The following is a 12,890-nucleotide window of genomic DNA, read 5'->3' on the forward strand; positions in this document are numbered from 1 at the left end:
CAGTGTCGCCATGTTTAAAAGATGTGGACTCATTTGAGGAGTTATCCATCTCTGCAGCACAGGCTCAGTGTGAGCTAGCCATTTAGTGTGCATAGTCCAAATGTCATCACGTCCCAGTGGTACTAATGCTGTATTGCTTACTCCTGCTGCCTCTGCTGAACTGCTTTTTGCATATTTTGCATATGACATATTTAGCAGATTTTTTCCCATCAGGTATCATTAAACATTTGTCACACTGAGGACTCGATGGGTGGCTGAGGTGGCTGTGTTGTCGGAACAGGACTAAGCTGCTCATCTGAATCTGAGGATGACATTCTGGTGAGCAACAATTAGCAATGTCAGAAAGGTCTAACCACAGCATAACCCAATTTGTTGAAAAAAAGACATCCATATAAACCAATCATAATCCTTCCTTGGGATGTCTTTCCTCTCCCTGGTGTCTTGTGGGTGTCTCACAAGAGGCTTGGAAGATCGTAAAAACAGGGAGCTTTCTTTATATCTGAAATGCAAAAATACATCCGCTGTTTTTCTACTTTACACAACAGTTCTCATATTTTAATTTATTAAAAATTACAAAAATACATGAACTTAATTCCAAGCATACAATCTCGCGAATATATCTTATGAGCCAGACAGAAAGTATAGTCCCCTCTTAGTGCATGCAGAGAGTTGTGTGTTTGGCTACTGCGATCATCTTGTAAGAGCTGTTAGCTTGTAAACATAATAATTATTGCAATATACATACAGTGATGACTCAATTATTTAAGATTATTAAACAATAATAAATAACCAAATGAAAAACAACTCTGTACAATGTATTAGAATGAAACTTAAAACTCCAAGATCTCGTGAGTCTCCCGTGAGCCACTTGCGAGTCTCCCGTAAAAGTGATCACACACCTTAAAAAAGATATAAATATTGAAAACCATTAGTTTAGAGTATAGAAAAAACTGATCAGTGTCTTTTCAAAATTTAAATATGAAGTTTATGTAAAAATAGATACAAAGACTATGGCCCTCATTACAACTCTGACGGTCGGTGTTAAAACGGCGGTAAGACCGCTAACAGGCTGGCGTAAAAAATCATGACCATGGCGGAAACTGCCAACATAGACAGCCACTTTAACACTCCGACCGCCACGGCGGTACAAACAAACAGCTTGGTGGTCAGCGCCAACAGAAAGGCAGAAGACAATGTACCACCCACACTATTATGAGAGGCCAATCTGCCACCTTTTCCGGGGTGGAACCAACGCGAACAAAAACATGTCGGAAACAGGACTTGGAAGGGAAAACACTCACCTCTCCATACCCTGCGAGGAACCAGGACGCCATGGAGCCAGTACTCCAAATACTCCCTGCGATGGTATTCCTGCTCCTCTACCATGAGCACGAAAGACAGTGGTGATGACCACGGTGAGTACTGCACCTACAACACAGGGGAGGGGGGAGGGAAAAGAGAGTGACACACACACGCAATACCCAAAACCCTCACCCACAACAACATGCATACAAATACATGCTGCAATATTACATTTACACCCCCTGCACTCCCCCTGGAAGAATGCAAGGAAAAAAGGAAATGAGTTGAACGAGTGTAATATATAAAAATCCATTTGTCAAAACTTTAAATACAGTATATACAATTATGTACACCAACTACACAAGTCCGGAGAGTGCACCATTCGTAGTGCGTGGACCACTGGGCCCAAAAAGCATGGGCGAGGCCCACACTCGATACCAGACTTAAAATGGAGAGAACACTGCAGGGGCATCAGATCGAAATGAAACAGGCACCTCAGGGGGAAGGGAAGGGGGGCACCTCAGCCGGATGAGTGCACGATGCCAGCTCCACGAGGGGGCTCCATGCCCACTGCTGTATCCTGGGGAGTGCAAAGCCACAGTCTCACAAGTCTTTACAGTGGGTGGTTTGCCCACTGCTCTATCCTGGGGAGTGCAAAGCCACAGTCTCACAAGTCTTTACAGTGGGTGGTTTGCCCACTAATGTATCCTGGGGAGTACAAAGCCACAGTCTCACAAGTCTTCACAGTGGGTGGTTTGCCCACTGCTTTATCCTGGGGAGTGCCAAGCCACAGTCTCTCAAGTGGATGCCTTTCTCCACTGGTTCTGGAGGGGGCTTTGTGCCCAGAGTGCTTAATCCTGCCAAGGACTGAGGTAGTGGATGCCTTTCTCCACTGGTTCTGGGGGGGGGGGCTTTGTGCCCAGAGTGCTTCATCCTGCCATGGGCTGAGGGTTCTGGAGGGGGCTTTGTGGCCAGAGTGCTTCATCCTGCCAAGGACTGAGGTAGTGGATGCCTTTCTCCACTGGTTCTAGAGGGGGCTTTGTGCCCAGAATGCTTCATCCTGCCAAGGACTGAGGTAGTGGATGCCTTTCTCCACTGGTTCTGGAGGGGGCGTTGTGACCAGAGTGCTTTATCCTGCCAGTGGATGTAATACTCCACTGACTGTGGTGCAACATGCAAGCTGCCCAGACTCCTGGAACTGACCACCAGCCTCATACGACTGACCACTGGGGATGGCAGCCATGTCTGCATTGGTACCACTGGCTCAGGATGTCACGGGGCTGCTGGCAATTCTGGCGGCGGTCTCTGCGGCATCGGTGCTGGCGGCGGTCTCAGTGGCATCGGTGCTGGCGGCGGGCTCTCTGGCATTGGTGCTGGCGGCGGTCTTTGTGGCGGTGGTGCTGGTGGCGGTCTTTGTGGCGACGGTGCTGGTGCCGGTCTTTGTGGCGGCGGTGCTGGTGGCGGTCTCAGTGACTGCGGTGCTGGTGGCGGTGCAGGTGGCGGTGCTGGTGGCGGTCTTGTCTGCCATGCAGGTTGGTGTCGATGTGGACCTGCCCTTGATTTTCTGGGCCTTCCCCACCTTGGATGGTGGCGCAGCTGTTTTTCCACTATCCACTTTTGTTTTGCCTGAGCCCTTGGTGGCAGGTGTTTTCGCCTTCTCCCTCTGGGATGTGGGCAACATTTTTACTTTTGGAGGTGGCGGAATGTCCTTGCCCTCGCTCCGTGGAACACTGGCAGCCCTGATGCTTGGCGCACTCCAAAAGCCCGCAGTTGCTGGCACCACTGTGCCCGGTGATGTGGTGGCTGAGGTGCAGGGTTGGGACCTGGAAATGCGGGCCCTAGGGGACGGACGGGGAGGGAGGTGTAGGGAAGAGGTCAATAATAGACAGGAAAAGCTTTTTAGACACACTGGGACGGTGAGATGGAGTGGGTTTGGGAGTGGAGGAAGAGGTAGTGGTTGTAGGAGGTGTACGTTTGCTGACTTTGGTTGAAGGTGCATGGCCTGGAGGCTGTTTTGAGGTGGATGGCTGTTGGGTGGGTGTGTGGCTGCATTTGTTTACTTTGGAAGGAGGGCTGACAGACACACTGGGAGAGGACACAGGGGATGTGTGAACGGTAGTGGGGGTGGTGAGTACATGTGAGAGGTGTGTGGTGATGGGCGTGCTGGTGATGGCGGTAGTGGCTGAAGATGTAGTGCATGCAGGTGTGAGTGGAGACGAGACAGGGAGGGAGGAGGGAGACGTGGAGGAGAGGGACACAGTGGAGGCAGTGGATGTTGGTATGTGTGCATGGGTATGATGCTTGTGTGAGTGCCTGTGGGATGTGTGGTGCTTATGTTTGCCTGAGCCACTCTTATGTGTTGAGGTGTGTGTATGCTGGTCTGATGGTGTGCTTGGGATAGGCTGAGGTACAGGGGATTGGGTCTGGGTGGGGGAGGTTGGAGGGGGAGGCAGGACACAGGGACATTGGCTGCCATCAGTGCTGAGGCCAGAGCCTGAAATACTCTCTGTTGGGCTGCCTGGCCAGAATGAATGCCCTCCAGGTATGCATTTGTGTGTTGCAAATGCCTCTCTACACCCTGGATGGCATTCAGAATGGTAGACTGCCCAACAGTGAGGGTTCTCAGGAGGTCAATAGCCTCCTCACTGAGGGCAGCAGGGCTGACTGGGGCAGGGCCTGAGGTGCCTGGGGCGAAGGAGATGCCCACCCTCCTGGGTGAGTGGCCACAGGACACACGCTGAGGGGCTGCTGGGAGGGCAGTGCTGGTAACCGGGGTGGCGGCTGAGCCTGTTGATGCGGGGGGCACAAAGGGGCCCTCCACCGCAAGGGAGCTCCCATCAGAGGAAGAGTCGCTGTTGCTGATGTCACCTCTGGTCCCCGCCGTGGAGCTCCCTCGCCCTCCGTCCCACTGGTGGCTTCAGACTCCGTTGTCTCTCCCTCCAGGGCCATGTGGGATGTAGCTCCCTCCTGCTCCGGTGCCACTGCTCCTCTGCCTGATGATGCTAATGCACACAAAAACAGGGAGACCACAAAAAGAGTGGGGGAAAGACAGAAGAAAGACATGTTCAGTGCATGCAATACCACTACCGTTGGCGAACACTACAGACACAGCAGCCCTCTACACTACGCCATGCACTTAGAGTTCCCTAATTGATCACAGGGACATGGGGTACAAGGCCTATGCCCGATTGCTGTACACATGGAAGTCACAGGAGCCTGACTAGGTGTAGTTGGCTCTTACACATGTTGGGGTTTGGGTGCCATATAGCCTGCCTCACGAAGGGACCCTGCCTACAAAACTCGCCCTGACCTAGGGGAACCCACTTCCCACCTCCCCCACCCAGACACCCCTTAATGCACGCAGAGTCAGATGGATGTGACTGTACTCATCCCCTTGTGGCTGCTGTGATGCCCTCAAGCGCCCATCCAACTCTGGATAGGCCACCACCCAGATCCGGTACATTAGGGGGGTCATGGTGCGATGGGCACCCATCCCACGTTGGGAGGCCATCCCCAGCTGGGCCTCCACTGTCTTCTTGCACCAGCGGCGATTGTCCACCCATCTTTTACGGCAGAGGGTGCACCGTCTGTGGTGGACTCCCAGGGTCCGGACGTCCTTGGCGATGGCATGCCAAATATCTTTCTTCTGGTGGGCGCTGACCTACAGGAATAGTACACGGAAAAAGGAAAATCGTTAACCGTCCGGACCGTCTCAGTCATTGACCCACGTTACCACCTTTGCCCTGACGCACATACACCCACCGTCCACTCATGCAGGCCTCAGTCCTCCCCATATCTTCCATCCACACCACTCCAAACAGGCATTGCCGATACAGCATGCTGACAGTATACTCACCTGTTTGTGTGGAGGACCGTACAGTGGCGCGTACTGGGGGAGGACCCCATCCACTAACTTCTCCAACTCCTCGGAAGTGAAGCAAGGGCCTTTTCCCCAGACACATGAGCCATAGTCGCTTCCAGACTGAGGTCACAGCAGCACTTGCAGTGTAGGTCCTCTCTTGTCGAAGGTCAGGTATCAAGTGAGTGCACAGACAGAAAATGGTGGTCATGTCTGCGGCAGTGCGTACCGTCACCGCCGGTGTACAGCGTCATTGGCTCCTGGGACCCATAGGGTCCAATGTTAACCAATGCAGGATTGTGCCGCGGTCTTCGACCGCCTACCCGGACGGTGTACAACGCCAGCGCAGTTACCTCATATCCCTTTGTCCCACCCTACAGGTCAGGCAGCCACCATTTCAGGGGGCCACATGGCATTAATTTTAAATGCGTCACACCTATCCAGGCTGTGCATACACACTGTGACACGCACATTGCGGATTGACAAATGTGTGCAATAAACCTTTTTTTAATACCTCAGTGTTGGCTGACTCTCTGCTCGCTGTTCTCGTCCATTGGGCACATCCTCTGGGGCAGGTGAGGAGATGGCGGCATCCTCCGGTGTACAGACCACTGGTGGACCTGTGGACAATGGAAGAGAGGCAAGTAATAGTCACCTACAGACTTGATTGTGCAACAATCCATGAATTGTGTGCCCAGTTGGAGCCAGATCTGATGTCAGCTATCCGCCATCCCACAGGAATCCCCCCTCTAGTGCAGGTCCTGTCAGTACTCCATTTCCTAGCAAGTGGGTCTTTTCAAACTACAATGGCCATTGCATCAGGGATGTCCCAGCCTATGTTCTCAAACGTGTTGTCCAGAGTATTATCTGCCCTGCTGAAACACATGCACAGCTCCATTGTTTTCCCTCAGGTTGAGGATTTGCCCACAGTGAAAGGTGACTTCTATGCCCTGGGACGCATCCCCAACATCATAGGTGCCATTGATCTGGCCATGTGGCCTTGGTACCCCCCCGCAGGAGTAAACAGATGTACAGAAACCGGAAGAGCTACCATTCAATAAATGTGCAGATGGTGTGTTTGGCCGACCAGAACATCTCCCACGTCAATGCCAAGTTTCCAGGCTCAGTGCATGACTCTTACGTTTTTGAATAATAGCAGCATCCCTTATGTGATGGGGCAACTCCAGAGGCACTGTGTGTGGCTAATAGGTGAAGAAAAGGACCCTATACCCTGTGAATAGTTGTCTGGCTCTGGGGTTGTCCCTAAGGGTTGGTGTGTTGTCCCTTGATATTTTCAGGTGACTCTGGTTACCCCACCCTGTCATGGCTACTGACCCCAGTGTGAAATCCCAGGCCAAGGGCTGAGGACCGCTACAATGAGGCACATTGGCGAACTAGGAGAGTGATAGAAAGGACCTTCGGCCTCCTGAAGGCCAGGTTCCGCTGCCTCCATATGACAGGTGGTTCTCTTTACTACTCACCAAAGAAGGTGTGCCAGATCATCGTGACCTGCTGTATGCTGCACAACCAGGCTTTGCGATGCCAGGTGCCTTTTCTGCAGGAGGATGGGCCAGATGGAGGTCTTGTGGCAGCTCTGGAGCCTGTGGATAGTGAAGAAGAGGAGGCAGAAGAAGAGGATATCGACAACAGAAACAACGTTATCCAGCAATACTTCCAGTGAGACACAGGCAAGAAGATGTCACTGGCTCACACATCTCATACAATTTTTAGACCTATCATAAGTCTGTCACTTTCACCCAATGTATGGACCCTGACTTGTCACTTTGCCTTTCCATTTCACAGATGTGGGTCCCACTGTGTGACCTCTGCTATATTACCTCATGGACTAGAGCTGTGTGACATAGGTATGTTGACAATACAATCAACATTGCTATTTTCCTTAGTTATTGCAAATACACATTTGTGAAAGCACAGACTGACTCCAGATTGTTTTGTGATTCAAGGGTGTTTCTTTCAGTGCAAATTAGTGGAGGGGGTTGTAAAATGGCCAGGGGAGATGGTGGAGGATTGTCCATGGCAGAGTCCAGTCTATTTGTTTCACAGGTGCATTGTCCAAAGTGGCATGGGAAGTGGAGCTAGGGCAGTTGATGGATGGACAGGGTGACGAAGTGGGACAGAAGGATGACATTCAGGGTGGTATCATTTCCTGGTGGGGGTCTTCGCATTGTTCTCTGTCTTTGTCATGGATCTCAGGGACCGTTTGCGGGGTGGTTCTCCATCTGTAGGGGGTGGGGTGCTGATGTAGTGGTCCTGTGGCGGTGCCTCATGTCCACTAGCGCCGGCGGAGGTGGTGGGCTGTTCATCATCCAGGCTAGTGTAAGGGGCCCCTTGTTGTGCCACAGTGTCCCTCCTGGTGTCCACAAGGTCCTTCAGCACCCCTACAATGGTGACCAGGGTGGTGTTGATGGACTTAAGTTCCTCCCTGATCCCCAGATACTGTTCCTCTTGCAGCCGCTGGGTCTCCTGAAACTTGTCCAGTACCGTTGCCATCATCTCCTGGGAATGATGGTACGCTCCCATGATGTTGGAGAGAGCCTCGTGGTTCCCTGGGCCTGTCCTCCCCCTGTCGCACAGCTGTCCTCCCAGTTCCCCTGTTATCCTGTGCCTCTGTCCTCTGAACCGTGTGCCCACTGCCACTGCCCACAGGTCTCTGTTTTTCTTGGGTTGGTGGGTTTGCCTGGGTTCCCTGTAGTGGTGGACACACTGTTGCTGGACGTGTCCTGGGGACAGGGGGATGGGTCTGCGGGGAGGGTGCTGTTCTGGTGTTTCCTGAGGGGGGAGGCTCTGTGGTGGCATGTGCCAGTGTGAGGGGAACCGACTGTCCCTAGGTCCCAGATGGGCCGGGCTGGTCATCTTGATCCAGTTGGACAGAGCTGCTGTCATCACTGTGGGCCTCTTCTGTGGGGGGAGTGGACATGTCTGGAACCTCCTGTCCGGTGATGTTGGGTAGGGGTCCTGCAGGAGTGTAAAGGCATGAATATTGCATCTGTGTGTGCCATTGTGTGCAATGGGTGGGTGACCCAGTACTCCAGTGCTTGCATTCTTGTCTAGGACCTTGTGAGATACTTGGTTTGGGGTCTTTGTGGGTATCTGTAGTGGACATGCTTTGGTGATGGGTGCCCATGCTTTGTTTTTGCATGCAGGGCTTGGTATTGGGATGTGTGGGTTGTGATAGTGGGCCATATGTGAGGTGTTGGAGTGATGGGGTGAGGGTGACGGTGGGGTATGTGATAGCATGCAGGTAGGGTGGGGGATGTAATAGTTAAGATTTGACTCACCAGAGTCCATTCCTCCTGCTACTTCTGCGAGGCCCCCAGGATGCAGTATAGCCATGACCTGCTCCTCCCATGTTGTTAGTTGTGGGGGAGGAGGTGGGGGTCTGCCGCCAGTCTTCTGAACTGTAATCTGGTGTCTTGAGACCATGGAACGCACCTTCCCCCGTAGGTCGTTCCACCTCTTCCTGATGTCATCCCCTGTTCTTGGGTGCTGTCCCACTGCGTTGACCCAGTCTATGATTCAGCGCCATAGCTCCATCTTCCTAGCAATGGAGGTGTGCGGACCCTGCGATCCGAATAGCTGTGGCTCTACCTGGACGATTTCCTCCACCATGACCCTGAGCTCCTCCTCAGAGAACCTGGGGTGTCTTTGAGGTGCCATGATGTGGTGTGGGTGATGTGTAGGGTGGTGTGTGTTGTGATGTGTGAGGGGATGTGTTTGTGTGTGTTGTCTGAGGTGCGTGTATGTTGTTTGAGTGATGATGGTGTGTGCCTGTGGATGCTAGTATTGTTGATAGTGGTGTCTCTCTCTGTGCTTCTTTCTCAATTTTTGTCGTAGGGGTTTGTGGGTGATGTGGGTGTGTGTTTTATATTGTATTGGGTGTGTGGGAGTGGTGTGTGTATATGTATCAGGTGTGTGTATTTTTAATTGTCCAATGTGGTTGGGTTTTGTAAATGTGTGTGTATTTTGAGCACGGCGGTATGTACCACCAATGGAATACCATGGTTGAAAGACCACTGCATGGATTCGTGGGTCGTGATAGTGTGGGCGTATTCCTGTTGACGTGACGGTGTCGGTTTTGTTATCGCCAGTTTATCACTGACCTTTGGTGTGGTGGACTTGTGTGGGTGTCTGGATTTTGGTGGATTCCGGCCTGTGGGTCGTAATAGCTGGAGCGGAATTCCACCGCCGCAGTGGTGTGTTGGCGGTCTTCTGCATGGTGGTAAGCGGCATTTACCGCCAATGTTGTAATGAGGGCCAATGTAAACTATGCTGGGAACAGGTGTCTCCGGAATTAATCAGCCAATGTAATAAAAACAATATACTACCTCAATTCTTATATCTCTTTAGAGCTAGTCCAATATTTTAATCTACTTACTTGTTTTGTGGTGTTAAAGGTCTTTGACTGTACTTTTAAGGTCTTATCCATCTGGGGTATGTGGTTCCTTCATTTCCTTTACTCAGATACAATATTTCCTTCAAAGTCTATGATCTATTGTGCTTAATTTAGGACTTTGTCAGCTTATGCCCTATTCGGAAAAATATGTCTAAAAATCAGTAACTCCAAGTATCACTATACTGTATACATGGCTTTGTGGGGTAATCCAGACATTTCAGATATTTTTAATCACCATTTTTCAGCCTCATGGTCAAAAGCTAGGTTACAAACTCTTGGCCAGCTGTGTAAGGGGCGTGGTATGTGTTTATTGGAGGACTGATAATCAAGTATGATATCCCAGGAGTGAGTATTTTCAGATATGTTCAGACGATCCATTTTTTTCATGTTTTTCAGTAGCTAGCTTTAGTGTGTTTTATATTCTCCTGATTGAACTACTTGGAGTTATAATCAATGGCACTTAATTTGCAAATTAAATCAGACTTCAATTCATGAAGAGCCAGATAATATATCCATTCTTATTCAGTCAATATTTCTGGACTTAATGCCAGCCACTGTAAAGTTATCTACAATTTGTTATACAATCTTAAAAGATTGTATAATTGGGGGAGTCACATTAGATCATCCTGCTTTTGGGTGTGGATCTTCTATGGCAAACACTATACATACCTTTGCCACTTGTGCGCAACTACTCTATTTCTGGACATTGTTATTTCATGAAATATCTAAACTAATTGGGATACAAATTAATCACTCTCCTGACACAATTATTCTAGGATTCTCAGATGTAGAACTCACCAACATTGTTTTGCTCTTGTTAATAACTGCTAGATTTTGTATTACTCGCCTATATCTGGATGCAGATTCCCCCATTCTTCTCTGTAGTAGACACAGTTTTCAGAAATGTGTTGGGTTGAACTTCCTATCATTAATAAAAATGAAAATGGAATACCACTTAAACAAATGTGTGCTCAATAATTAGATGGATTGAATCTTTGCATGAGAGGCCATTCCCGGTTATTTATTGCATCTTTGCTTTTTTTAAATTGACTGATTAGTGTTCTTACTGATGTATTTTATATTCATTTTTACTTCTTGATATTAAGTTACTAATGTAATATATATTATTTTGGCTACATACTACTTGCACAATTTTTCTCTCATGATAAAGCACACAAAACGTAATTGCCATATGGGAAATGTTCCACTTCCAGAGCATAAATTCAGATACAGATTTCCACTGATTAAATAGATACCCTGAACCTTATATAAATATTTTAACGATAAGTGTTGCTGCTGCAAAAGCCTGACCCAAACTACATATTAAAATGGTTGCAACAAGAGAGTAATGGGGTTATTTCGAGTTTTGACAGATGGCCTACTGTCTACCATGGTGGTAGAGGTTACATATGGCTCTTTCAAAAGTAGGGTAGCATGGTTAGCAAAAGAATGATGGATTAAACCCAGATCTGTGACTATCCTATTGTGTTGCTAAGGTTGCCCTAACTGGGAAGGGTGTCCACTGTATTCTAGCTAGCCAGGCTTATGAAGGGTGATACCCTGAAACCGGTGCCAGGATGCTTGTTTTTTGGGCCTGGGAGGACCTGGTCTGGCAGCTCGGGTTGGACTGTTCCCATGGGGAACAGGGTCAAGACTGATTTGCACATGGCTGGGTCCAAACTGGGATTTTTTGCATTGTTCAGCACTCCGTCCATCATCCTTTTATGTTGCTAAAGTTGCCATAAGTGAGAAGGGTATGCCCAGATGTAGGAGGCTGGCCTGGATTGTAGAGGGTACCTTTGGTACATACACCTTATACCAGGTCCAGTTATTCCTCATTGGTGAAATGTAAGCATTGTCTAGAAACCAGGCTCTCTAGTGGCAGCTGTGGATGAGAAGCCAAGGCTTATTTAGGAGGCATGGAAAGCTCACGCAATCCCACTGTAGTTACACAGTACTCACATACATGAACGAAAACACACAGGGGCATATTTATACTTTTTGATGCAAAACTGCACTAACGCAGTTTTGCATCAAAAAGTTTGGCACAGACTTGCGCCATTCCTGAGTATCAGTCGGGCGCATTATTTATGGAATGGTGTAAGCCGGTGCAAAGGATGGGCTTCCGCAAAAAAAAATGCCGTTAGCAGGGTGGGAATGGAGGTATGAGAAAAGGGTTTTGCACCGAAAAATGACATTAGACTGGTTAGAGGCAAAAAAAAAATGCCTGTAACCAGCCTAGCGTCATTTTCTGACACAAAACCATCCATACCACATGACTCCTGCTTTAGAAAAGACAGGAGTCATGTTCACCCCACCCAAATGGCCAGCACAGGGGACCAGTGTCCCCTGGGGAGCATGGCCATTGCTCCCGGTGCCATGCAGGGGACCCCACGTTAAAATAAAAATACTTACCTAATCTTACCCTACTTACCTGGTCAATCTGGTGTGGGTGGGCGTGTACCCTGGGGCTTGAGGAAGGCACCTGTGGACCCATTCCATGGTGTTTAACCATGGAAATGGGTCCACAGGTCCCCTAATGCCTGGTGTAACTCAGGCTTTAAATAATGGTGCAAAGCAAGCTTTGCACCATTATTTAGCCCCTCCTCCTACCCGTACGTCATTTTAGCACAAAGGGATAAATATGCGGCTATGGGGTTAGTGTAGGAAAGTACCATCTTGCCTGGCATGTTACCCCCATTTTTCACTGTATATATGTTGTTTTAGTTGTATGTGTCACTGGGACCCTGTTCACCAGGGCCCCAGTGCTCATAAGTGTGCCTGAATGTGTTACCTGTGTAGTGACTAACTGTCTCACTGAGGCTCTGCTAATCAGAACCTCAGTGGTTATGCTCTCTCATTTCTTTCCAAATTGTCACTAACAGGCTAGTGACTATTTTTACCAATTTACATTGGCTTACTGGAACACCCTTATAATTCCCTAGTATATGGTACTGAGGTACCCAGGGTATTGGGGTTCCAGGAGATCCCTATGGGATGCAGCATTTATTTTGCCACCCATAGGGAGCTCAGACAATTCTTAGACAGGCCTGCCACTGCAGCCTGAGTGAAATAACGTCCACGTTATTTCACAGCCATTTTACACTGCACTTAAGTAACTTATAAGTCACCTATATGTCTAACCTTTACCTGGTAAAGGTTAGGTGCAAAGTAACTTAGTGTGAGGGCACCCTGGCACTAGCCAAGGTGCCCCCACATTGTTCAGGGCCAATTCCCCGGAATTTGTGAGTGCGAGGACACCATTACACGCGTGCACTACATATAGGTCACTACCTATATGTAGCTTCACAATGG

The sequence above is a fragment of the Pleurodeles waltl genome, chromosome 3_1 (genome assembly GCF_031143425.1).
Source record: "Pleurodeles waltl isolate 20211129_DDA chromosome 3_1, aPleWal1.hap1.20221129, whole genome shotgun sequence".
NCBI classification, from domain to species: domain Eukaryota; kingdom Metazoa; phylum Chordata; class Amphibia; order Caudata; family Salamandridae; genus Pleurodeles; species Pleurodeles waltl.